At 33.9% G+C, this 25955-nt stretch overlaps 1 protein-coding gene across 1 annotated transcript in view; it reads left to right on the forward strand.

Moving 5' to 3' along the window:
- LOC123684686 (paired mesoderm homeobox protein 2B-like) overlaps window positions 1–25955 on the forward strand; it is a 79328-nt gene that overhangs the window by 15539 nt on the left and 37834 nt on the right. The window lies entirely within an intron of this gene.

A 25955-nucleotide genomic window follows, 5' to 3' on the forward strand; every position in this document is an offset into this window, starting at 1 on the left:
AAAACACAAAAACAAAGTTTACGTGTATTTTAAATGGGAAATATTGAGCCTATACATATGGTCATATATTTTGATAAAATTGACCCAAAAATTAGAAATTTCCGGAAAAATAATTACATAGACAAGAGTTCCATACTGATAAATAATTATTAATCTCAACTTGAAAGGTTATAATCCTCCAAAAATGGCCGATTAGTGCTAAATCGCGATTGGTCGATTAAATGGCGCTTTGGAGTGTGGTGAAACGCTACATTACATTAATCGTGATCTAAGGCCTCACTTAAGAGCTAAGTCAAGATTAAAGCATTTGGTGAAACTGGGCCTAAGTCTTGCGTTAGGAAGCTTAGTGAATGCTTAGTTATGAATTATGTTCAATACTTCATAGAATCTTCGATTGTAACAGTTTCTATTCATAAAAGATTTTTCAAGAGAAAAAAATTGTAACTATAATTATAAATGACCACTTCTTATTATCAACTTCCGCCAAAACAATAGATTTATTAAGTGAGTTATTGAAGTAATCAAAGTTAAACTGACTAAAAAAACATTACACACACACGCACACACATTCAGTGTGAAAAAGCCAATTGAATAATTTCATTACTTGGTTAGACTTTATTGCCTTAATCTTCACCATCAGATATATCTTTTAGATGAATACTTTTTCGTCCAGAATTACAATTACAACTGAAAAAATCTTGAAATCAACCAAAAGAAAAATGAATTATCCAAAACTGTACAATTGAGTAGACTGCTAATAAATTGAATAACTGAATTATTTTAAGACAGACGAAAGTTTTCTAATTTTTGTTGAATTTTTACATATAGCTCAAAAATTCACTGAATTTACAAAATTATAACTTGTATATCAATTCACTAACTTGCATTTGAGGAATCCGTTGGCTTACTGAAAAAAACTGTTTCTCTGGTAGGAATTTTTTTACTCTTCTGTGAAATTGATATACAAACCAATATTCACATTTGAAGTTACAATTTTAGTGAATTTAATTTATCTTCCGGTTGATGTTGACTCTAATCAACTTTTGGTTAGTTTCAATAATTTGTCAATTCGAATTGTATTTCTAGACAAAAATGTTTATATCATAAAGATAGTGAAGGTTTAGTTAAGCACAATGATGTCATAATATTGATATCCCGTAATTGAAATATTAGTATGTTTTCCAATATTCTACTTGTATTTCTGTTTTGACCGACGCGACGCTTGAAATCTTTCTTTCATCATCATAATCAGTGTTTTATACTTCGAAAAACTCACTGGATTTACAAACTTACAACGGGTATATCTATTTCACTAACTTGTATTTGAGAACACAATAGCCTAACCTAACTAAAAGGAAAGTTCCTCTGGTAAGATAACCTTCTCTCTTACTATTCTGTGAAATAGATATGCAAATCATGTTTCACAATAATTGAAATGACAATTTTAGAGACCTTAATAATGATAATAATAATAATAGTTTATTAAACATAAACATTGCTTAGCTAACCTAACAACTAAAAGGAAGGTTCCTCCGGTAAGACGACCTTCTCTCTTCATATTCTGTGAAATAAATATGCAAATCATGGTTTACAATAATTGAAATAACATCTTTGGAGACCTAACCTAACTGAAAAGGAAGTTAAGTCTCTTCTCTCTTACTTGTCTGTGGAATATATATGCAAATTATAATTTACAATTATTGAAATAACAATTTTAGAGGATTTAAATTTATGTTTTGGTTCACGTTGACTTCAATCATGATAACTTCAAATTATAACGGTGAAATTAGTACTTGATGAAGGCAATCTAATATAAATATCAAAATTATAACATCTTATGCCAAAACCTTCACTAGAAGTAGAATCATTGACCTCTTTAATTCGGAGTAGTCATTTATTGGTTAGGGCCACCATCAACCGAAAGATTAAATCAAATTCACTCAAATGGTCATTTCAAACATTGTGAATCCTGATTTGCATATCTATTTCACAGACTAGTAAGAGAGAAGACCACTTGTTATCTTACCATAGGAACTTTACTTTTGGTTAGGTTGGGTTAGTCTCTTAAATTGTTATTTCAATTATTGTAAATCATGAATTGCATATCTATTTCACGGACTACTAAAAGGTTAGATAAAGCTACTATGTTCTCAAATGCAAGTTGGTGATATTAATACATAGGTTGTTAGTTTGTAAATTCAGTGAGTTTTCATAACTTTAAGACACTGATGAGCAAAAAATGATTTTAAGCGTCGCGTCCGTCGTGCAAAACAGAACCGAATATCGAAAGTATGACATCATTATGTCTAACTAAATATCAAAATTATGACATCATTGTGTCTAAGAAAACCTTCACTATCTTTATGATATATACGTTTTTTGTCTAGAAATACAATTCCAATTGAAAAAATTTTGAAACCAACCAAAAATGATGGGAGTCGACATCAACCAAATAAAATTTTCCAAAACTGTTACTGCCATTGTAAATGATGATTTGCATATCTATTTCACAGAAGAGTAAGGGAAAAAAAATCAATGACTGAAATTGCTATCTCTGTAAATTTTATCTGAGAAACTTCTCTTTCTGTTAGCCTACGGTGTTCCCAATCGCATAGGTTGTGAGTTTGTGAACCGTTTAATCAATTGTACAGTTTTGGATAATTTGTTTTTCTTTTGGTTTGTTTTAATATTGTGTCAGTAAGAACTGCATTTCCAGACAAAAAGATATGTTAGATAGTGAAGATTTTGGCACAATCTCATAATTTTGACATTCGCAGAACCATCATCATATGACCATCTAATGTTTCCGCGAAAATAATCCCTTCAAGTACAGCAATTCGCAACGCACTCGAAGTCAAGTGTTTCGTAAACGAGAAACGTGCGAACATGTATCGATGCCCTACGCTTCAAAACAATTACACGATTCGATTACATCGCTGGCCTGGACAACAACAGATCGAGTTACGCGTGCAACACGTGCCCCTTCATATATTGTCGAGGGCGCGATGATCTTTTTACCGTTGTGATCCATAGAAAACATTGTTGTTGGATGTGTTCCGGTACAGGGGTGCTATTAGTGACTGCGCCGTCAGATTAGCAGGCGATTAGATGCGCTTGTGGCGTCGATGGGAATATTAGCGATTGTGATCGGAATAGGCTTGTTGGATGTGTGACTGATGTGAGAAACACGATATGGTTGTTTGTAAATTTCGTTTCAGTCAATAGATGTTGGGAGTGTCGGTGGGATGACATCTCTTTCGGGCGATTGGGTGAAAGAACCGTGTTATTCGATCTAGGCTGGTGTTCTCTATCGAGTAGGAATGATTCAGGGAACCTTCGACTTTAAGGATGCCAGTTGATTTTGGTAGGGGTAGCTGGTAGTTAAATTCATTTTGTCGTTGACTAAAATCCAGTATAACATACCTCGATATAATAACTGACAAAGACACCCAAAAGAAGCTGTTTAATTATTAATTAAATTTTAATTTTTTTTTGGTAAAACAGATAGTATAGCAAGGAGTAAATGATTGAAATTTGGAGAAAGAAACGAAGGTTTTATAATTTTTGTTAATAAATTTGTTAATAATGTGTTCGTACACCGCGATTATAGATATACTCTTCAACACGTCTCGGCATTGATGCAAAAAGATGGTCTATTTCTTCTTGAGGGAAACTTTCCCAAGCTTTCTGTACTTCATGTCTCAGAGCCGCCAAAGTCCGTGGGGTCTGGGGTAAATTTCCAAGCCTTCTACCCATGATGTCTCAAACATGCTCTATGGGTGAAAGATTGGGGGATATGGGCCCCTATGGCAAAAAATTCACATGGGTCGCTTCGAAAAAGTTTAAACTAACTCTGGCAACAAAAGTTCGGACATTATCTTAATGAAATAGTGGATTCTCGAGACGGTTCAGGTAAGGGCGAACATATGGCTCTACTATTTCTTGAAGGTAATGCGGCGCTGTTATGTTACCTCGAATAAAGACTAAGGATGACCTACTTGCATGTGCAATAGCACCCCATATCATAACGCCTACTGTCCGGTATGCTTGATGCTCATCATCAAACTGAGGTTCACTTCTTTCTCCCCAACATCGTCTAACCCTTCTTTGGACATCATATGCACCCAAGGAGAATTGAAATTCATCAGAAAAATCGACCTGATGCCATTCTACATTTGAATGTTGACGTTCTCTGCACCACTGTAATCGTTGCCGGCGATGCTCAACCATCAGATCGATTTCTCGAAATGACAACTCCGCCTCCCTTAGACCAATGATACGATTTCTTTCAAGTTCACTTTGCTGGCGATAAATTCCGCGTTCACGTGCTCTAGGCATTTCAACAACAACTAAACATAGATCTCCTCGAACAGCTGGTTTGTTGTAAAATTCAAAAAACTTGCAAATAATGACTACAATATTCCAAGAATTCAAGCGAAACATAAAAAAAAATTCCCAACAGTTCCTCATGTGGAATAAATGCTCGAATATTCATGTCAAATTTTGAGAGGAATCTTGATAAACTAACCGAAAACTATGAAATCATGATAAATCACATATAGGTACAAATATTACAACAGTTCATTGGTCTCCATCGAGCGCTCAAAAACTCTTGATGCCGAGTTATTGCTTTTCTCGTTTTTTTTCACGACATTCAAGCGATAGGGCAGTTTGAGAAAAGCAATTTGAGCTGTGTGATATAAACCAATATTCCTTTCACTAACGAAAGACTTCTTATTTAACACATTAGGCGTTGAGTATTCAATTATTTTACCGAAACACGCTGAGAACGGTAACTGCACTGATATCGTTATTGTACCAATAATATCCTGCGAAGGAGCGAAGGAACCGAAAACATCGCAGGTTACAGCGATTTTATCACGATAAGGCAAAAAGCCGAGTGTCTGAAAACGCTTCCACTGATATTAATGTCTTTTGACTTAATTCATTCAGGGTGGTACAGATGAAACACCTGAGCTCTTTCTATACGCAGGGACGGGTAGGGAAGATCCTGGATGGCTCATCCTGTTTTTAACACCTCTTTATTAATATTGAAAAAACAATAATCGGTTGGAGAATGAATATATTCTTTATGAAGGCCTTTAAATATAGATCTATCAAAAATTTGAAAATGTTCAGCGCTCAAGGAACTTCGGACAAAATATCTCTCCAAATAACACTTGGAGGTGGCAATGAAGACATTCCATGAAAAATATCATTCGAAATTAGTTGAATTGACATTTTCTTAGTTATCTTGTCTTCCATCAGATGATTTATCACTTTCTGCAACAAAGGTATCCTCTTCAATCCTTCCAAAGATCCTTCTGTGTCATTCACCTCTTTTCCTTTATTTTATTTTTATTTCGAATATCTAACTGAAGAGTTGATTTTGAAGTGCAGACAAGTATATTCTCAACTAAAATTAATCAAATGTTGATACAAACATATCGCCAAACAGTTACACAACGAGAGTGGTGTAACTCAGGGATCTGTTGTTGATCCAGTCTTATTTAGTCCAAATGATTCTGATCTACCTTCGTTGCTGACCTCCCATTCCTCATACTTTGCTGATAATATAGAGATATATAACAGATCAGCATGCCATTTATCGCTTCAGAAGAACCTTGACTTGTTGATGAAGTGATATTCCCTCTGAATCCATGCAAGCACAAGGTTTTATATTTGGGTATAACAAAAAAACGAAGCGACTTCTTTAAAAGGTTTTGTACTTTACACATCTCTGTAATATGGATGATGATAATTAGAGAAGCATTCACATAAGGCTCTTGTTAGCTCATTCATTTATACGTCTATTGCACCCTTGAAGATCACATAGAGACCTATATACAGTTGTGTGGTTTTCAAGGGTGCAATTGGTGCATGCATAAACGAGCTGTCAAAAACTCCTGTCTTCACGTGAGAGCAATCTTTTAACTTTGAACCCTCTTCTTATCATGTAACTCGGAATGTTGAATCGATATTTACATATGAATGGCCTCACTTTATGCTTTGGAATAAGATTAGCGGCTGCCAAAAATTCTTGTTCTTGATTGGTCCGAAACTTTGACAACTTTACTAGTCGAGGAGCTCCACTTTCCATAACTCCCTGATGGTCAAGAATATGGTCGTTTTCAAAAGTGGAGTAGAACCAAATCGGTTAACGATGACCGGAGATCGTTTTCTTCTACCAACCTCAAAAATCGAGGTTCAGCGTGCACAGTCAGTGATTGGTCGGCCAACAGTTTGATCGGTCTTCTTAATACCATGGGGATTCTGCTCATTTCGAATGGGCAAGTGGGCGCTAAGTGTGACGTATCTAGAAGACCAATCGACTATCGTCTGTAATGCGTCTGTCTGTGTGTTTAGTTGGTGAATCTCTCAAACGGTCTTATAGGACGTTAAGTCTTCGAAGGCTTCGTTAATAAGTACTCATCAATAGACTTTCTTCAAGTTTTCATAACGAAAAAAGATAAATGTACCTATACTTTGTAAATTCGATGAAATGTGCATATCATTTGCAGTATTTTACTTCGCAGTCAAAAAACTGACTAATAGCTAAAATGTATCAATCTAGCTTTAATGGTTTCTGCTAATAACAATTTTGAACGGTGTGCGTATAATCGCTTCTGTACAATTCTATGAGAATATCCAATGAAATACCGCCCGTTCCACGAATGACACTTGATATAATCATTCAGGATTTGGTGAATTTAGCTAGACCCAGACCTGCTACCCACTAATAATTGATGAAGCCAGCGCAGGCGCCTGTTTCAGCTTCTTGTAGCCGACAATTTGTAGGATGCAACATGCGGCTTTGCTCTCCTGTACACCGTATCTGCGTCCAAAATTGCTTGGAGAAAAATTGGCTCCATTATCGGCGTCATTTGACGCGGAACGCCAATTATTATACTTGCGTTGAAAATAATATGAAATAAGTCTGAGGTCTCATCGATGAATATAATTAGTTTAAGTTATTTTTGCCTGTTTATATTAGGTGAACACGAGACTTATGTTTTACTGAATATAATTTTTCATTTTTGGGTCGATAATGAAAATGTATGATTAGCAGATCCGACTTAATGATGAAGAATTAGAGGTTAAAAACAATTATTGATATGTCGGAACGGCCGCCGAGTAAACCATAACTTTGGATGGAAAGTACTACACTACAAGAGAACAGATAAAAACCTCAGCAAAAACTCTGTCTCCCCGTATCGTTGTAGTGACTGGTTTGTGTGAACGTTTACAGAATAAGCTGACATATTTATATTGAAGTGCTTCCTCTTCAACCAAAACAAAATTTTCTCCTTCCTCTCTCTTCGCCAACGGTTGACGACTTTGTAATTGAATCCTAAAACACAATGATTTTCATTATATTGATTTGAAGTTAGCGACCCATTCTAAAAAAGAATCTAAAACTGAATGGATAGCTTGGAAACCACCATAAAATTCATAAATTGGACAATTATTCACCAAATGGTCAATGGTTTCTTCTACACCATACTCACATAGTGGGCTATCAATAGAATGCTATTTGAAGAGCGTACTATTACAACGACCATGACCATTCCTAAGTCGATTTAAAATGCACCGAATTTTCCTAGGAGAATTGAAACCTAGAACTTTTTCTGAAGGATCAACGATAAGACTTTTGTTGAAAACATTACAAGAACTCCATTCCGAACGCCAAATTTCCTTGTCGCTTTCATTAGATTGAAGGAAGGTATTGATCCATAAAAATTTGCGTGACTTTAATATAGCAGTTCTAGAATCTGGGAGGTAGGATACAATTGGAAATAAATTCCGGTAGAAATGAAATTTATCCCAAGATTTCTTGACTGCAACCTGTTTACGAATATGAGGCGGAACTATATGTGATAGCACTGGTAACCAATGTAAAGGTGTAGATCTAATAGTTCTGAATGAGCAAAATCTGATCAAGTTCGGGATTATCGTGTGGTATCCATTGGCAATTGTCATTTTGGAGAATACAAAATGTTTTATTAATAGTTAATGATGATAATAATATCAACCCTTCTTTGAGTGATATCTCTATTTATGGAACCGTTTGTTATTTTCGATTCTGTTTTCATATATTGGGTTGGGTAAAAGAAGTATAATCGTGAAAAATTTCATCAATTTCGGGTGAATTTTTTTTTCGCTGTAGACATGTGAAAACATTTTCTGTTCGATTTATGAAAACATTTTTTTGCAGGAATTCTTAGAAATTGAGTTCATTCAGAAAATGGAATTCAATTTGGCAACCGAGAAAGAATCAAGAAACATCGTAGGTTTTCCACCTATTTGATTTTTCTTCACCTTTTCTGATGAGCACTCAAAAATACTCTGATATGACCATCCTCATCATCCAAACAAAATATTTTGCATCCTACCTCTACATACAAATTGCCAACATACCTAAATTTCTAAATTCGTGCGACAAAATTCCGAAGGTGAAGCTCGTAAGAAATTACGATGGGACTTTCTCATAACAAAATTTTCTCAGCCCTCCCCTTTCCGAGATATCACCCTTAAAATGTGATGACTAAAATTCATTTATTTTTTTTAATTTCAGGAAAGCTAGAAGGATGAAATTAGCAACCCTCACTTTATTTCATATCAAAACTTTTTTTCGAGGTGATGTTTCATGAAATGAAATAATAAATTAAAATTCTTGTTTTGTTTACAAATTTTTATTCTTGAATATTTTTCCCAAAACCATTAGCTGAAGTAAAAAAAAACTTTATTTTATATTTTTTTTCATGAATTGAGTGGAAATGACCACCTTCAGCCAAAATACACGAAAGTAGTCATGTCATGGATTTCAGAATTTTAGAAAAAAAAATTAAAAACTGAATTTTAGTCACCCCCTTTTAAGAGTGATATCTCGGAAAGGGGTGAGCTGAGGAGATTTTATTATAGAAAAGACCTAGCTTAATTTCATACGAGCATTCGTTAACAGACAGAACCAATTCTGTCTCAACGATTAAATGTTTTTTTTCAGTAAAGATTGTAACTTTAAGTTTGTATCTAAATTTGCTGCTGTTTCTGAATAAACTATATTATTTTTATTATTATTCACCTCCTGAATTTTGTAGCATGAACTCAGGAACACCCTGTAATTAATATAATTAGATCTGGAACAAAAAAAGAACTAGAAAGGAGTAATGAATGTAAAAAGAGATATAAAGTTTCTAGAGATAATTGATACCCAACAATTCCTGAAGTTCAGAATAGTAAGTAGCAGTTGACGTTTCGCCGTTAATGAAATTGGCAGTGTAGCCAACTCTCTCTCATGAATATCATTGAACATTCGCAGCGTCATTTCATCAGTGCCCGATTCATCGAAGAACAATGAATCAGGAAGCGGACAATTCGCAATTTTCAATCGAAAACTGATCCATCATCGTTCGACAATCAAAAACCATCGACGGCTTTTGCGCGTGCCGCGTTCCACTTGACCCACAAGCCGGATACATCACGGTGTATTCTGCACATCATTCATCGTGTGCTCTAACAATGCGACCACTAGGCGGAACTGTCACCCTTTCTTGCTCTATGGGCGCATCTGTCATTAAATACCGAGCAGAAGGTCGCTTGGTTAGGGAGGTAAAAGATGAAATGGACCGAATGGAAATATTATTATTAAGAGATAGATAGTTACCGGCATCTGTTGGGCAAGTTTTTTCTAATCACCACGATGAAATTTTGAATTGAATGAGTGGATTACTGGCATGCCATTACTGTCTAATAAGCTTAAGAGCTGGCTCTCTTCTTAAAACTTGTACCTTATAATAAATGAACATTTTTTACTAATTTGTTTCAATGAAAAATTGGACAAAGTTATGAAGTGGATTGAGCGCTCTGTGGCTATTGGCTGTGAAAATGAAAATAATACAAATATATATTAATTAGTGTCTATAAAATGGGGAAATAATGTTCGATAATAAAAATCCAATTATAGATAAATAAAATTACATAATTATATACAGGGTTAGAACTTTTTAGAGGGTCACTACGGGGATATCGAAAGCCGTTAGAAATACTTGATGGCAAAATTACAAAAAATTGCGATATTTAAGGATGAGTGTGTTGGTGCAAATAGATCCTAAATATTTGCAATGTTTTCCGAGATATATCGGGTGTCCCAAGGTGAGTGGCCTATTAGATTATTATGGAAACTATTGATGGTAAAGATTTCAAATTTTGTGGATAGATATTCGGCCATGTAAGGTACATTTTTAAAATAATTTCACATTTCCAGTGTTGCCGGATGTACGACAATTTGGCAAAAACTTTGTTGTTTTAAATGGGACACCGGTATTTCTATTTTTTTATGATACTCCATAAAATATTAAATCTATTTACTCTTACTTTTCCATTCCTATCTTTAACGGTTTTTGAGTTATTAATTATTTTTACAAATTTTAGATCAAATTGGCGTATTACGAAAATGACTCTAGTTCGCTCAATATTTGAGATTTAAGTCAGAAATTTTGCAAGTCGTTAGATATTGATCTGATCTGTGTCACTGCTTCTGAATTATGGTTGTCAATAATACAGGATGGACCAAAAAAAATCATTATTTGCCAAGTTACAAAATTGTGAAAAAGTCTATTTTTTCAAATTAGACACCTAGTATATTTTTCAATTATGTGAATCAGTACACCACACTCTACAATTTTCCTATTCACGTCCCTATACCTATCTCAACTGGATTCCGAGTTATATGCGTTATATGTGTATATCTTTCTTGAGCCATTATTTATAGAAAAACCTCGGAACAAAACACCTGTTAGGCAATAATTGTTTATTTTGACATTTATGGATTGAACTGATTCATTGATATATCGATCTATGAACGACATAGAGAAAATAACAATACAAAAGAAATTAACGCTTATTGAATCAATGTGAAATCTAATAAACGCATATAACTCGGAAACCAGTTGAGATAGGTATAGGGACGTGAATAGAAAAATTGTAGAGTGTGTTGTACTGATTCCAAAAATTGAAAAATATACTAGGTGTCTAATTTGAAAAAATAGACTTTTTTAAAATTTTGTAACTTGGCAAATGATGATTTTTTTTGGTCCGTCCTGTATTATTGACAACCATAATTCAAAAGCAGTGACACAGATCAGATCAATATCTAACGACTTGCAAAATTTTTGACTTAAATCTCAAATATTGAGCGAACTAGAGTCATTTTCGTAATACGCCAATTTGATTTAAAATTTGTAAAAATAATTAATAACTCAAAAACCGTTAAAGATAGGTATGGAAAAGTAAGAATGAATAGATTTAATATTTTATGGAGTATCATAAAAAAAATAGAAATACCGGATGTCCCTTTTAAAATAACAAAGTTGTTGCCAAATTGTCGTACATCCGGCAACACTGGAAATGTGAAATTATTTTAAAAATGTACCTTACATGGCCAAATATCTATCCACAAAATTTGAAATCTTTACCATCAATAGTTTCCATAATAATCTAATAGGCCACTTACCTTGGGACACCCGATATATCGAAACAACTAAAAATCGATATTCCTTTTTTTCTGTAGATAACTTCACGAAATTCGGTTTGAGGCCATTATCCAACATAGGGATTCTTATAGTGTCGTCAGATTATTTCCGTTTTCCATTGTTTCAGAGAAGCGATAGTCGATTTTTTTTCTTATGGGGGCTCTATATTGGTTCCCCTTATGGGTTGATAAAGAAAAAAATTACAAATTCAACAATGTATCACACTCTACAAAAATATCCAGTCTAACTACGCAAATTTGAACTTCCTTTTTATTTTTTGTTTGAATAGTAGGCTGGTGCTGTAATAGCCAAATAACTTATTACATTGTTCAGTTGTTATGTGAAACTACAACTTGAATCTTGTAAACACCTGAATCCTGTTTGATAAGTAACATCCTATTAATTACATAATCATGCTGCTACCAACACTCTACATAGCGTACAACTGACAATGTCTGTAGAAATTGTTCTACATAATAAAAAAAAAACTGCAGTGATGGTTCCACATAACAACTGTCAACAAAGTTATTTGACAATTCTGGCTCCAGCCTACTACTTAAACAAAAAAACAAAAAGGAATTTTGTAGAATGTGATAGTGATACATTGTTGAATTCGTAATTTTTTCTTTATCTCCAAGAAGAACCAATATGGTGTCCATAAGAAAACAATTGACTATTGCGTCTCTCAAACAATGAAAAATAGAAAAAATCCGAACACACCATTAGAATATCTATATTGGTACAAAACGAATTTCTTATCTCCTGAAACAAATGAGTTATACAGAAAAAAAGAAAATTTCGATTATTAGTTTTTTCGAGATATCTCAGGAACCATTGAAAATATTTTGGATCCGTTCACAGCAACACACTCATCTGTAAATAACGCAACTTTTTTGTGAAACCACCCTGTATTTCTAACGGTTTTGGATGTCCCTGTAGTGCCCCTCTAAATAGTTCTAGGCGGACATTTTTTCGAAGAGGCGGACATTTTTATTTTAATAGGTCTTTGGGTATCGCGTTTTCGTGGGGATTATTAAAACACTGATGGACGACAGTCGAAAACTTTATGGTTGTACAGCACTTGGAAACATCCTTGAACACTTTACCAACTCAACTGTTCATCACCTCATAACTTACTCTACTGAACTCCCCTTTTCCCAGTTTTATACATGGATTTAAAATATAAAATCATATTGTACACCGTGAATTTCTTCTTCCTTTTCTTATTCTCTAACTAACATGTATGCCTACGCAATGGTATCATGGGTCCTGCACACTAATTAGGGTTGGGAAAACATATTCTCTATTGTATCTTTCTGAGAACCCTATGAATGAAGAAGTTATATGCCCAAGTACCACAAAAGACCATTTTTACACTAATGCATGTACATTTATACTAAGTATTGTGACGACAATTGCGGCTAGACACATCAGACATTATTTATAATTGCTTTTTGTCGCCACATCAGGTTTTCCATTAGAACCCATGTATAATTTTCCTCGACCTAAATTCGGTTATCTTTTGCTGCTTGTGGTACTTCTGAATTATCAAAAATATCTGAAGTACATTCAAAAGTATAAGTAAAGTAGCTAAATAGTTGTAAATACCTAAATAGTAGATTGAATTAGTATCCAAAATCTTCATACATTACTGAATAATATGAATAGGTGATCGCCATAAAGTACAATTTTGACTTTGAAACCATAAAAATCTTCGAAATAAACACATTTTTCATATTCAAACTGAAACTTTTCATATACTGCCGATAACATTCTGATTATATATACCGGGTGTTCCAAGTTATCGTATACAGGCAATATCTAGCCTATTCAACAAGATAATGAAAACATAAAAAAAACTTTGAATAACATCAAAGAATCTTTTCCAATGTTGTATAAAAAAGGGTTCTTACATTTGACATCCCTGTGGTAGCTACCCCTTACTTTTCATTTTCAAATGACACCCCTTTTGTCAGTGAAAATTGCGTGTCATTCTATTTGGAATACAACGATGGCACATACTTGGTATTTTTTCAGTAATAACAGCAAAAACATAAATATTCTGTGACTTCTTTTACGTTATTCAATTAACCTTATAAAAATGCAATGTCTTCACCCATGTTTGTACAAACTTCACATATGAGAAGTAGATGAATTTTTTGTTTTAAAAAACCGATATTTTTTCAACAAAAAACTTGCTTTAAATGTTTCTTCGTTTTTTGAATTGCATAGTAGGTATTTTGGTTGCAATTCATACTAATCATACTTCACAAAATGTTAATGTTCTTGTTGTTATTAATAAAAAAATACCAAGTATATGCTATGAAATTAGTAAACTGGTATGTTATTTTTAGCTACTGCAAATCCTTTTTCATCTTTATTCGTACGAGAATACCGAAACGAACAGAACTAATTCGCTGAATTTCCATCTCCCTTCCGAACACCTCAAAAATTCAATTTTTTCCGAATAAACCCTACGAATCCGAAGGCATCATTTATGGACAGTCCATCCGCGCCATTGACATGCAGTCTTTTTTTTCCCCGTTCAGAAAAGAAGAAAAAAACGGAAAAATTCGGGATCCTCATCCGGCATATTAGATTAAAACAAAGGCCTCCGAACAGGTTCATGCCGGAACAATTAGATAATGTACATCGTTTCTGGACGCCGACGCCGTCGAGCCGGTAGCGTCGCGGCCTGCGGGACGCCGCCATGTGAGCGAGCTGGAAATCTAGTGATTCCGGTCTGTAATTCGATTATGATGGGATGTGCAGATAGAAAATGCAAAAGGCAGAGAGCATCAGGCAATTCCGACGATGCGGTCGCTGGTGGTGCGGAGGGCGAAGGAGGATTTGAGGTTTGCAGGGTTGGTCTGGGACGACGCGACCTTTCGACGAAATATTCCTTCTTCTCATTAGAACCTCTATATTGATACAAAATGAATTGCGTGAAGTTATCTTCAGAAACAAATGAGTTATACAGAAAAAAAGAAAATCTTGATAATCAGTTTTTTCGAGATATCTCGGGAACCATTGGAAATATTTCGGATCCGTTCACACCAACACACTCAACCTTGAATAAAGCAACATTTTCGACCTTTCCAGAGGAAACACTCCTTCAGATGGATTTGCCATCCGTAGAATTTAGTAACGTTACAATTGCCCATGAGACTCTAAAGACTGATTTCTAGGGGTAGTTTGGCTTATTTGACAACAAAACTCCTACCAAGGTTTTTACAAATTCAATATACAGGATGTCCCGTAAAGACCACGTCAAACCGAGGGCCCATCCTTGGTACAGGAAGACTTGTCGCTCCAAATGATCTTATTAAAAAAATCTGGATCTGCATGATGTTTTCCAAAATTTTCCGGCAAAATTGAATTTCGTTGAGGTGAATAATTATGCGAGTAATATTTTCGCACGTAAACAATTGCTATTGTTCACTAAGTAATGCAACATCGAAGATTTCTTAACAGAATTGACAAACTTGATTTTGTCAGAAACGTACCCATTTGGATAAAAACAGCCATATCTTTTTTTTGAATGACAAATGACTTGTATGATACCTCTTTGAATTCACTACAAAATAGACAATTTATTGGTTTAATGTGCAGCAGTAGCTCGGTACATTTTTTTCCACTACGATGGGCTAAACTTCATGAACAAAATAATACATTACCAAAATTTTCAATAAAAATATTTCTCATAGACCCCTTTAAAATTTTCGGAGGATGTGTTTAATGTTAACGTTAAAATCATTCTTCAGCAATATTCTACTGAAAAAATTAACCAGAAAGATGTAAAATTGTACCAACCGTAAGGGCAAAACTATTGAAAAGGGCAAAAATTCATTATTTTCAAAAAAAAAATATCTCGAAAACGGTAAGACTTTTATGATGGGAATTTTATCATAGCAGGTGGGTTATCCTTTGATCTACATTCCCCCTAGGTTTGACGTGGTCTTCACAGGACACCCTGTATATATTCTTTTGAGAAAGAGCAATATAAATTATTAATTTCCAACAATGAAGCATATGTGTCTATGAATCTCAGTATTACCAGAGGAAATGTAACGGGGCATCATACATTTCAACGTATGATACAAGAGAACAGATAAAAACCACAGCAAAAACTCTGTCTCCCCATATAGGTGTGGTGATTGGTTTATGTGTGTATTGTTTACGAAATAAGCTGACACATTTATATTGAAGAGCTTCTCCTTCATTCAACTAAAATCCTTTCATTCTTCCTTGACAACGCATATATTGTAATTAAATCTGAAAACAAAAACGGAAAGAACCAGAAAGAAGCAATAAATGTTATAATTTCCATCATATACGACATTGAATGATGACAACTGAAATTACCACAAAAAATTGAAGGATAAGAAAGAATCAAATCGAAATTTATAGGCCAAAAACTAACTAATGATCTTCCAACATAATAAGCCAGAGAACATACAGAACTCAATAGGTAATATATCAATAAATAACCTGCTAAAATTCCTCTTTCACGGAGTTGTTGTTCAGTTGTCTTGCGGATTTCTTGAAGAAGGATGACCGCCGCGTCATTGTCTATGATCAATGTCGACAAAATAAATCATTACTGTTCTTAGATATCCCTTCAATATTCAAGTAAATGGTACCAAATCTGCTCCAAAATCGGTAGGGTTTATTCAACCAGGACCGATTCTCCAAGTGATGATTTTTCGAATCCTCAGGTGTAGAATTTAGTATCTTGTAACGTTACAATTGCCCATGAGACTCTAAGACTGATTTCTAGGGGTGGTTTTGCTTATTTCACAACAAAACTCCTACCCAGGTTTTTACAAATTTAATAAAATTAAAATATACAAAGATCAATGCTTTTTACTCTAAACAAATAATATTGAAATAAAAACTTAACTTGAATCGGTTTTTATTGAATTACTGTGCTACTAGGATGGAACCTCTTCTGTAGATTATTTTAAGCCTTTTAAATACCAGATCTCATCATGAAGCTTCAGTACTCCAATTCCCATTCAGCGAAGTTGATGTAATAAGTCAGGTATTGCACAAGTATTCTCTCAGTTTCAGGAACTTAAGTGGTTTAACGTACGTACTATTCCAAGTTCTATATATCAAGGAAGTACTTCTTGATATATTTCAATCCCAAGAGAGGTTGTTCCAATCCCACGGGAGGTGTTTTGGGAAAATGAACAACGATATTAGAATATGTCAAACTGAATTCACAATTCCATCTCTGATTTCTTACCAAGAAAAAAAAGAAATGATTACATTTATCATAAAATAAACCTGAGAAGGAGAGTCTTCTTGAAATTATTTGATACAAAAACAATCCTACCAAACCCGAAATAAGTTTCTAAAGGATGGATGACTCTAAAAAAAACCAACTGTTTCAAAATTAATCAATTTGTCTTGTGAGATTATTTCTTGTTGAATGCAGATATTCATGTCAACACTTACCGAGAATCCCGACACAATTCTCGCCGATTAATTAAATTCTAAATCTCTAATGAAACTAGTAATAGGAGAAATCTAAAACAATTTACGTATCTTTCCTGAAGTCTCGATAATTATTGAAAATCTTCCAGAAAATTATCTCTGTTTCCTTCTCTAGATACGCGCATCCGCATCCCGACCAATGGCATACTATGAATTGACAAATTGTCTTTGAAAATTCCATTAGTGTAACGTAAATTGAAGCGTGCAAAATCGTAGCAAACTATCTAATTTTTTTTTAACCATAGCGTATGGCGTTGCTACGTTTTCAGAAGAAATGGAATTGGAGAAAATATACAATTTTCCATCGCTCACCATAGCACAGTTGTTTAATTCAACTTTCCATCTCAAAAGATATTTTGAATAATAGGATTTTAAAAGTACCTGAGAATTCGTTCCATATATACAGTAATAAACATAGATAGAGGGAGTATACGCAATTTTTACATGACTCCAACCCAACATGGTTAGATTACGTTGTCGGATTGTGATATATTTTCAAATCCATAATTTTACTATATTGTTATGAATGTATATTGTATTGAATGAAATATATTTATTTGAGTGATTCCTGATTAAATATGTAAATTTGAATATTTGGAATCCGATATTATTTCTAATTGCCGAATTTATAATGAGCAGAATATTTAATACTTTCTGTATCAACCTGCTGAAATCCAAGGTTTGGCAACTTTTGCTCTCTTAATGTCATCGGTTGTTTCACGTCGTTTGGCGCGCTTGAACAACATTTCTGACAACAGATCTGATCGAAATAAAATTCTACATGGGAATGTAATATAATGATTTCAATCTTGAAGCAAATTTCATTATGGTCATTATAGTTCAATCAAAATATAGGTAAAAAATATGTAAAATGATTACTCCAATTTTCATGCCGAATTTCAGAAGGATCGTATCATCAGACCCAATCTAGATAAACAAAATCATGATGAATCACATCTCAGCTTCAGATGTACCAGAGTTCAAAAGCTCTTGATGCCAAGTCAGTGTTTTTCTCGATTTTTTTTTGTCAAAGTTGAAGTGGTCTCATAAAAAAGCTAAAGGTGACAAAATGGCGAATGCACATATTTCAAATGTTTTAACAATTACAATTATAAGATGTTTTTGTATTTGAATTATATTATGCTTAATGTTAAATTAAGATTATTCACAAAAATCATGCATTAGCTATCGCATGTTGTGTGCTTTTTATTCTCACTTAACCGCTATATTCCTTCCATATTTCGCGCATAACATGTGTTTTGATTTTGTTATTGATTAAACTGACAAAGCAACGAATATTCTTACCACAACAAAATACAGCAGTACACGTTTTCACATACCATCCAAGAACTAAGAATTCCATTCGAATTATTCAACCGCTTTTATATCAATTTGCAACGGAGCAATCAAATTCAATTACCCATACCCTAAGCCAACCCTGGCAGAAGGACATCTCTCTGTAAAACGCCTCGATGTGATTAGACTGAGTGTTTGTAGCAGTTGTGCCAGCATTCAGTAAACGTCATTATGTCCATCTCATAGCTTTGCCGTAGCGTTAGAGAACGAAACCCATACTGGTTTTCTGCCCATTCCACAGCTATCAGGTCTAGGGCTTCAATCTATTATCTACCGCTCTAGTGCCATTATCTCCTACCATTAGAATTATTGCAATTTGGTCGTTTATTTTCGCAGGCGACCCTCGTATTCGTGATTGAAACGTCAGTTTTCGATCTGATTGTCGCTGATTGAATTGATTGCTGATAAGACAACCGAAAAATACATCTCGAAAGGTCATTGTGGTATATCATTAATGAATACACATCATTCATGACTAATAGAATTAAGATATCTAATTCTCATCAGAGAACTTGTTTTCGGAAATTTGTTGTTGGTTATGTAACTATATCGTCGCAGAAATAATTTCATAGGTATTGTTTTTATTTTAACTTCAACTTTATTTCCTACTGAAATTTAGTAGTCTTCGACAGTATTGTTGGACTAGAATTAATGAATGATTCTTCATGTGTTAAAGTGAAAATGGAGAAGAATGATATTCGCATCAAAAATATTTTTTTATAAAAAAAAATGTTCATTAACTACAACGGATGAACAGTTTTTTTTTTAATTCAGATACGTAAATTATGTAAATATTTGAAAATCATCGAACAATTCCAATTTATCAATGAAAATGATCAATCAATACGTTTTTGCGCTTTTCGATTGCAAATTCGTTTCAGAGATTATTATATAGTTTCTTCTAGTTGGAATTTTATGTTCGGAAAAGATTCATTGCTTCAATAAAGAACTATATTCCGAGAATAATTTCCTTTGATTCCATTCCATTTGCGAGATATAACTTTTTTATGGATTTACAACAACCCGTATATTTTCAACCGAGTAGAATCGGAAAAAAGGGTAAAAAAAAAATGTTCACTTTCTTTTTTTTTCAATCTTCGGTTGAAATATATGTACAAGTCAAAAACCCACTCTGATGTATATATATATAAGACAAGTCAGAGATGAAAAAAGGAAAAATCATAACTGAATTACAAATAAGTTTTCATCAACTCGATATTCACTAATGATATAATAGTATTTTTTGAGAAATTCACATTTTATCAACTTCTTACATTTCATTACACTGTATACAGTTCAATACAAAAGCAAATGGTTGTACGAAATAATAGCCTGGTAAAAAGGAGAACATTCAAATTTATATGAGCAGGAATACACAAAGGAGAAAAGTGATGGAAACTGGAATTTGACCTTCAATTGTGTAGATACATGTTTTTTAACATAAATTAAACATCTATACATATACATATTAAAATAATCAAGACAGTGTAGAAAGTTCATATTCCTTAAAAAATAACTGAAGAATAAACTGTAATAAATACTTAAAATGGCCGGATAACGAGTTTTTAACCCTGCTGATAGCGTGATAAGAACTACTTAATTTTTCACAGACTGATTCACTGATTCGACTTAATGATTCCATTTCAGAGAACAGTCTGAGTGCACTGCCAAAAATGTAATTGTGTCTCTGGAAGTGTCTTGCTCGACCAAACATCCCAATACCAAACGATCACGCTACGAATATGAAAGCATAGAAGACTAATTTATATAGGTTGTTTCAAAATTAGACGTGAACCTTAAAGGAGGTGTTAGTATCCCTCATTTACTGTCGGTTGAGCCATATTTATTGATAACCGAAAACCAACAGTTTCCGAGATATTTCAGTTCTTGTGATTTTAAGGGAATCTCTCACATTTTTCGCCAATATTTCTACGAAGACCAAGTTTGATTCAAATATTGGATTATTTTCATCAGAAAAGGATATGATATGTATGAAAAGAACAAAAATATGCTAAATTAAATGTTGAATATGGATAAGTATTATTTGAAAGTTGGTATATGCAAAGAAGAATTTTAAATTTCTAATATAAATTTACCTGCAACTTTCGAATTCTACAATTTATGTATGACAACATTATTGAAAACTTGCCAAATTCCTTCTTCATTTCCTAAAAAAGTTTCCGTTAGAATGCAGGCACTAGTTTTGTTTCAGCAGATTTTGATCTGAAGGGGGAAAGAAGCAAAGAGAGAAAAGTAGTGAATTAAATATTGTTTATTTTAAATCTTGAAATTTCACTAGAAAATGTATTAATGAATTATTTTGAAAATGACCTCCACCATTCCTTATACAAGCACGTGCCCTATTTCTTATTTCTTCAATTGTTACTTTCCGCCTGAAATTTACACTCAATCTTCTCTCTGTTCGTCTATCCAAATGATGTTAGATCCGGACTTCTCGCTGGCCACAAAAATAATCCAAAATTATAATCAAATTTGATCAACGTACAAAAATTGACGAAAAACGAAGTAAGTTGAGAAATCTTTTAAAATTACAGGAACTGGTTATCACTAAATATGGCTTAAACGACAGCAAATGAGTCGTACTAACACATCCTTCAAGGTTTCCGTCTAAATTTGAAACACCCTGTTTACAAAGGAAAAACAAAATATCACAATTATAATTAGTAAAAATATGGAAGAACTTGTAAACTAAAAAAAATTGCGATGAGATGTCAAGTAACAAGTTCTCGAACGTTTCGGATCGCAAGCAAAAACCATCCGGCATTCGTATGTAATTTAGTCGAGAGCATGCCGTCATTCCCGTATAATTCGTAATAACTATCAAAGATCCTGAAACTTATCTAATTCTCACTAAAAATCCACCATAACCAAGATCCAATTAGGTAAAGTTTCAATTAAGAGCGCGAAATTTGCTGATTAAAAGCGAAGAATCAGTGGAATTGCCATTAGCTGGCGCGCGAGAGGCGGGTAACTAAGAAGAAGATAATAAATTAGGCATTTCATTACTTAATCATCTGGAGCAGAGAGAAGCGTGGGGTTGCAGTTCTATGGGCACACTTAGTCGAGTCGTCTCGACGGAAGGCAGCCATTATAAATTACTTCTGTTGTTTTGCTACTTGGTAAGACGTTCTATAAATTTTAAAATTGCGACAACTTCGGGGTCGAAAGCCTAAAAACCAAATTTAATCAAGCAAATTGCTTTTTTTCCAATAATGTAACTCCTTGCTTTTTATACTCGATCGACTTAGATATTAACATATGATTCCTTGCAGCAGTTATTAGATTAATGTCAGTTTCAATAAATTGCTCGAATTACAGTTTTGAACGACATGAAATTCTGAATATACGTCAATCAATATCATGCAACGCTGCTCTTCGAGGCTTTGTTTATTAATTATTACCGATACATTTAAGTCTCTGGTGGATTTATTGTAACAGGGGTCCATCAGAGGCATAGCTATCAAAGAACAAGGTGGTGCCCTGCACCGGGGCTATCACGTCCAGGGAGCCCCTCAAATTCTGATTAATTAACTGGTTGAAATCAAACCAGTTTAGATATGGCCAATTTTTCATTTGTTTAGGGGCCCATGGTTACCAAGGCCCCTGAGGATTAGTTAAATTATAATTTCGAAACAGAAACACAACATTGAATATGTAAGTAGTACTGATATGAATATCTAGTATTTATATTGTAAATTTTATTAATTGGGCTGGGTTCTAGTCACTTAAATAATTTTTGATTATTCAAATTTATTAAAGTGACTAGAACGCAGCCCAATTAATACAATTTACAATATACATTTCAAGGTGTTAGTTATTAACTTAGAACCAATCCTAGAAACGAGTGTTTTCACTCTTGTGCACACTTTTTTGTTATTTATAAATCGTATCAATGAATATGAATGCAACTTGTGAAGTCATTTATTTCCTTAAATAATTGAAATCTGACATGTTCCCATAATAATTTTTTTGATAAAAATTACATGACCTTTCATATGAAAAAGTTTGTCTGGGCGCTTATAAATTGCCCTGAATATTTTTTTCTGCAATAAAAGGTTGATGAAAAAAAAATCAATGGATGTATATTTCATTTCATTCTAAAGAGGAAGGTATGCCATTCAGGATGGAAAACGATACCAGCCAATGGCAGCACCATATTCTACCCCCATATGACTAGAACCCAGCCCAATTAATATAATTTACAATATAAATATTAGATATTTATATCAATTGGCCCCACGTTGGGCGCCAATTGATATGATACAGACACAAATCGACTTATATTTCGATGGCTTTATGTTTACAAATACCTAAGCTTATTGTATTTACGATCTATTTATTTCGACAACCATTTACCGCAAGGTGGAAGCAAAGCTGTACACCTAATAATATCAGATTCATTTATTGCTATGGCATTTATAATACCTGACAAGTTTATATTTATTTTTGTTTTTGAACATACTTCGATATTATCAATAAATCATATCAATAGACATGAATGAAACTTTTGAAATCACTTATTTCCTTAAATAATTGAAATCGGACATATGATCCCATAATGTTTTTTTGTTAAAATTAGGATATGGCAAAGTTTGTCGGTGAGCTAATAAATCACCCCGTATAAGTATGAATAAATCGTGCTAACAGACGAACGAAATTTGAGCTTAAATTATTCATCAGTTAGTCTACTTTATACATTTTGACTTAAAATTCGCAAAAAAAATTTTTCATGACACTGTTTGCCAATGTGGTCAATATCCCGAAAAAGTTCACATGGTACCCCTTTTATGGGGTGATGTTAATTACAGTTACATTCTTACATCATACTGCCCCCCCAAGCGATTCACTTGTCTCGTGCATGTAGGATAGGAAGAATATGAAATTAGATAGTTTTCCCATGTACCCCCCGGGAGCTCGGGACTCGCTTAATAGATTAAACGTCTCCGCTCACCCCCAAGGGGTGGCTCGGGGTGTCACACAGCATTGTGTGTGCGGTTCTGCCGGCCAGTTCCCGTTATATCGCGCTAGTCCTAGTCGCCATTAACGAACACGACATGTGAACCTAACCGAGCCATGTGACTTCAATTCCCCCGGTTGCGGGGGTTGGAATTGGTGTACTTTGAACCGAGATGCGTCTGAATTATTGGCGTCTTGGGATGGTGGACCAGATTTTTCACACGTGAAAATTCGAGAGAGTTGTGAGCATTGTTGTAGACTATTTGTTCTGAAGACAACATTTTTCATCAAAAAAAATAAATGAATTAGGAAAACACTGACGTGTAGTTGGAAGCTTTTGAGCACGCGTCATTCATCCGCCAATAATTGCACCCTCGGAGACCATGTACAAAGGCATAGAGATGGAAGGTACTAGGGATAATTACCTTCCTAAGATTTTAGAATTCTCGAAAAGACGCGAAGAACGAACATTTTTCCATTAAATGAAATCATTTTACTTTTCTTTGAAATCGACACGGCAGTAAAAAATCGGACCCTTTGACTAGTTCTGAGTTTATTATCGCTTTCAAGATGATTACTTTTATAGCACTACGAGCACGTTTATGTTCGAGTTTTATTATTTTCCTTTATCTATCCGCTTTGTCAGCGTCGCCTCTTGTTTTACCATCTGCAATTTTTACATTCGTCATCGGTATATACTTACCCGTTGTTTCCGGTTTTTATATTATTCTCGTCACAAAATTTCAATACTTTAGTTATCAAAGAACAGAAATGTGTTATTTGCATCGAAAATTGTCTGTGATGTGTTCTACAATTAAAAATGTTCATTCAAATTGCAATTCATTTGTGGAGATATCAGTTTTGAATTGACTACGCGGGGTCTTCCTAAATTGGAGGTATAAACGAAAACGACAGGGTCCTCGGATCATTTTAAGGAAAAAAGTCATATCTAACTTGGGCCCGCAATCTCTTTGTATTCGAGATACAAGGTGTTGAAGTGTAATTTATTCTAGTGTTTTCCTCATATCACCTTACCTTCACAAGATATTCAACTTAAATTTGGATAGATATTCCAATTTAAAGTTTCCATCATATGATAAATTTTGAATGCAAATCTACTGGGTGATATTTTTTTCTGAAACTGCGCCCTCTTCTTTCTAACAGAATTTGTTTTTTTTCTGGGCCACTGATGGTTTGGAAAATGTAAAAAAAAAAGATTCGATAAACTAGTATAAGCATTACAAAAATGTAGGACTACAAGAAACACCCTGTATCTCGAAAACAAACCGTTTATAAGAAATTTTATTCTTTAAATTATCCAAGGATCCCCTCATTTTCCTTGATACCTCCAATTAAAGAAAACACTGTATTAGGCAAGAAAACTCGAATCGGTGATCAAAAAGATTCCATTATTTCGATTTGGTTCAAACTTCGTTATCAATCCTCTTTTTCTCAAATTACAGATTTGAGTAGACAAAGTCGTCAAAAATTATTTTTTCGATTAAAAAGAGAAAAAGATCTACGCCTTGACCATGTATTTGTCGCATGAAGAACGAGCGCTCAAAAAGTGCTGACTTCACGTCAGTGCGTTTTTAATTTTTGTTTCGTGATGGCGGCAGTTCGATCGGGCCCAAAATTGCACCATTAAATATTCCAGTCCATAAATTGATCTTGAATCGATATTGTGATGCATCTTCTCTCACCTCATGTGGATTTATGATATTTCAGCTATGCTAATTGTGGAGATTCATGTACCCATCCTTGGTACAAGAAGACTCGTCGCTCCAAATGATCTTATTGAAAAAATCTGGATCTGAATGATGTTTTCCAAAATTTGCCGGCAAAATTGAATTTCGTTGAGGTGAATAATTATACGAGTAATATTTTCGCACGTAAACAATTGCCATTGTCCAATAAGTAATGCAACATCGAAGATTTCTCAACAGAATTGAAAAACTTTATTTTGTCAGAAACATACCCATTTGGATAAAAACAGCCATATCTTTTTTTTTTTGAATAACAAATGACTTGTGTGATACGTCTTTGATATCAATATAAAATAGACAATTTATTGGTGTAATGTGCAGCAGTAGCTCGGTACATTTTTTTGCCACTACGATGGGCTAAACTTCATGAACAAAATAATCCACTACCAAAATTTCCAATAAAAATATTTCTCATAGCCCCCCTTTAAAATGTTCGGAGGATGTTTTTAATGTAAACGTTAAAATCATTCTTCAGTAATATTTTACTGAAAAAATTAACCAAAATGGTGTGAAATTGTACCAACCGTAAGGACAAAACTATTGAAAGGGGCAAAAATTCATTATTTTCAACAAAAAAAAAATATCTCGAAAACGGTAAGACTTTTATAATAGTAATTTTGTCATAGCAGGTGGGTTATCCTTTGATCTACATTCTCCCTCGGTTTGACGTGGTCTTTACGAGACACCCTGTATATCATCATTATAAAGAAAATTACACTTCTACCCAATAATATATTTTTAACTAATTGATAATCATTTTTTCGACCAATCATTCATGACATATACCTTGAATTTTTCATAATTGACAACTCAATTTCTCAAT

The sequence above is a fragment of the Harmonia axyridis genome, chromosome 7, assembly GCF_914767665.1.
Source record: "Harmonia axyridis chromosome 7, icHarAxyr1.1, whole genome shotgun sequence".
Taxonomy (NCBI): Eukaryota; Metazoa; Arthropoda; class Insecta; order Coleoptera; family Coccinellidae; genus Harmonia; species Harmonia axyridis.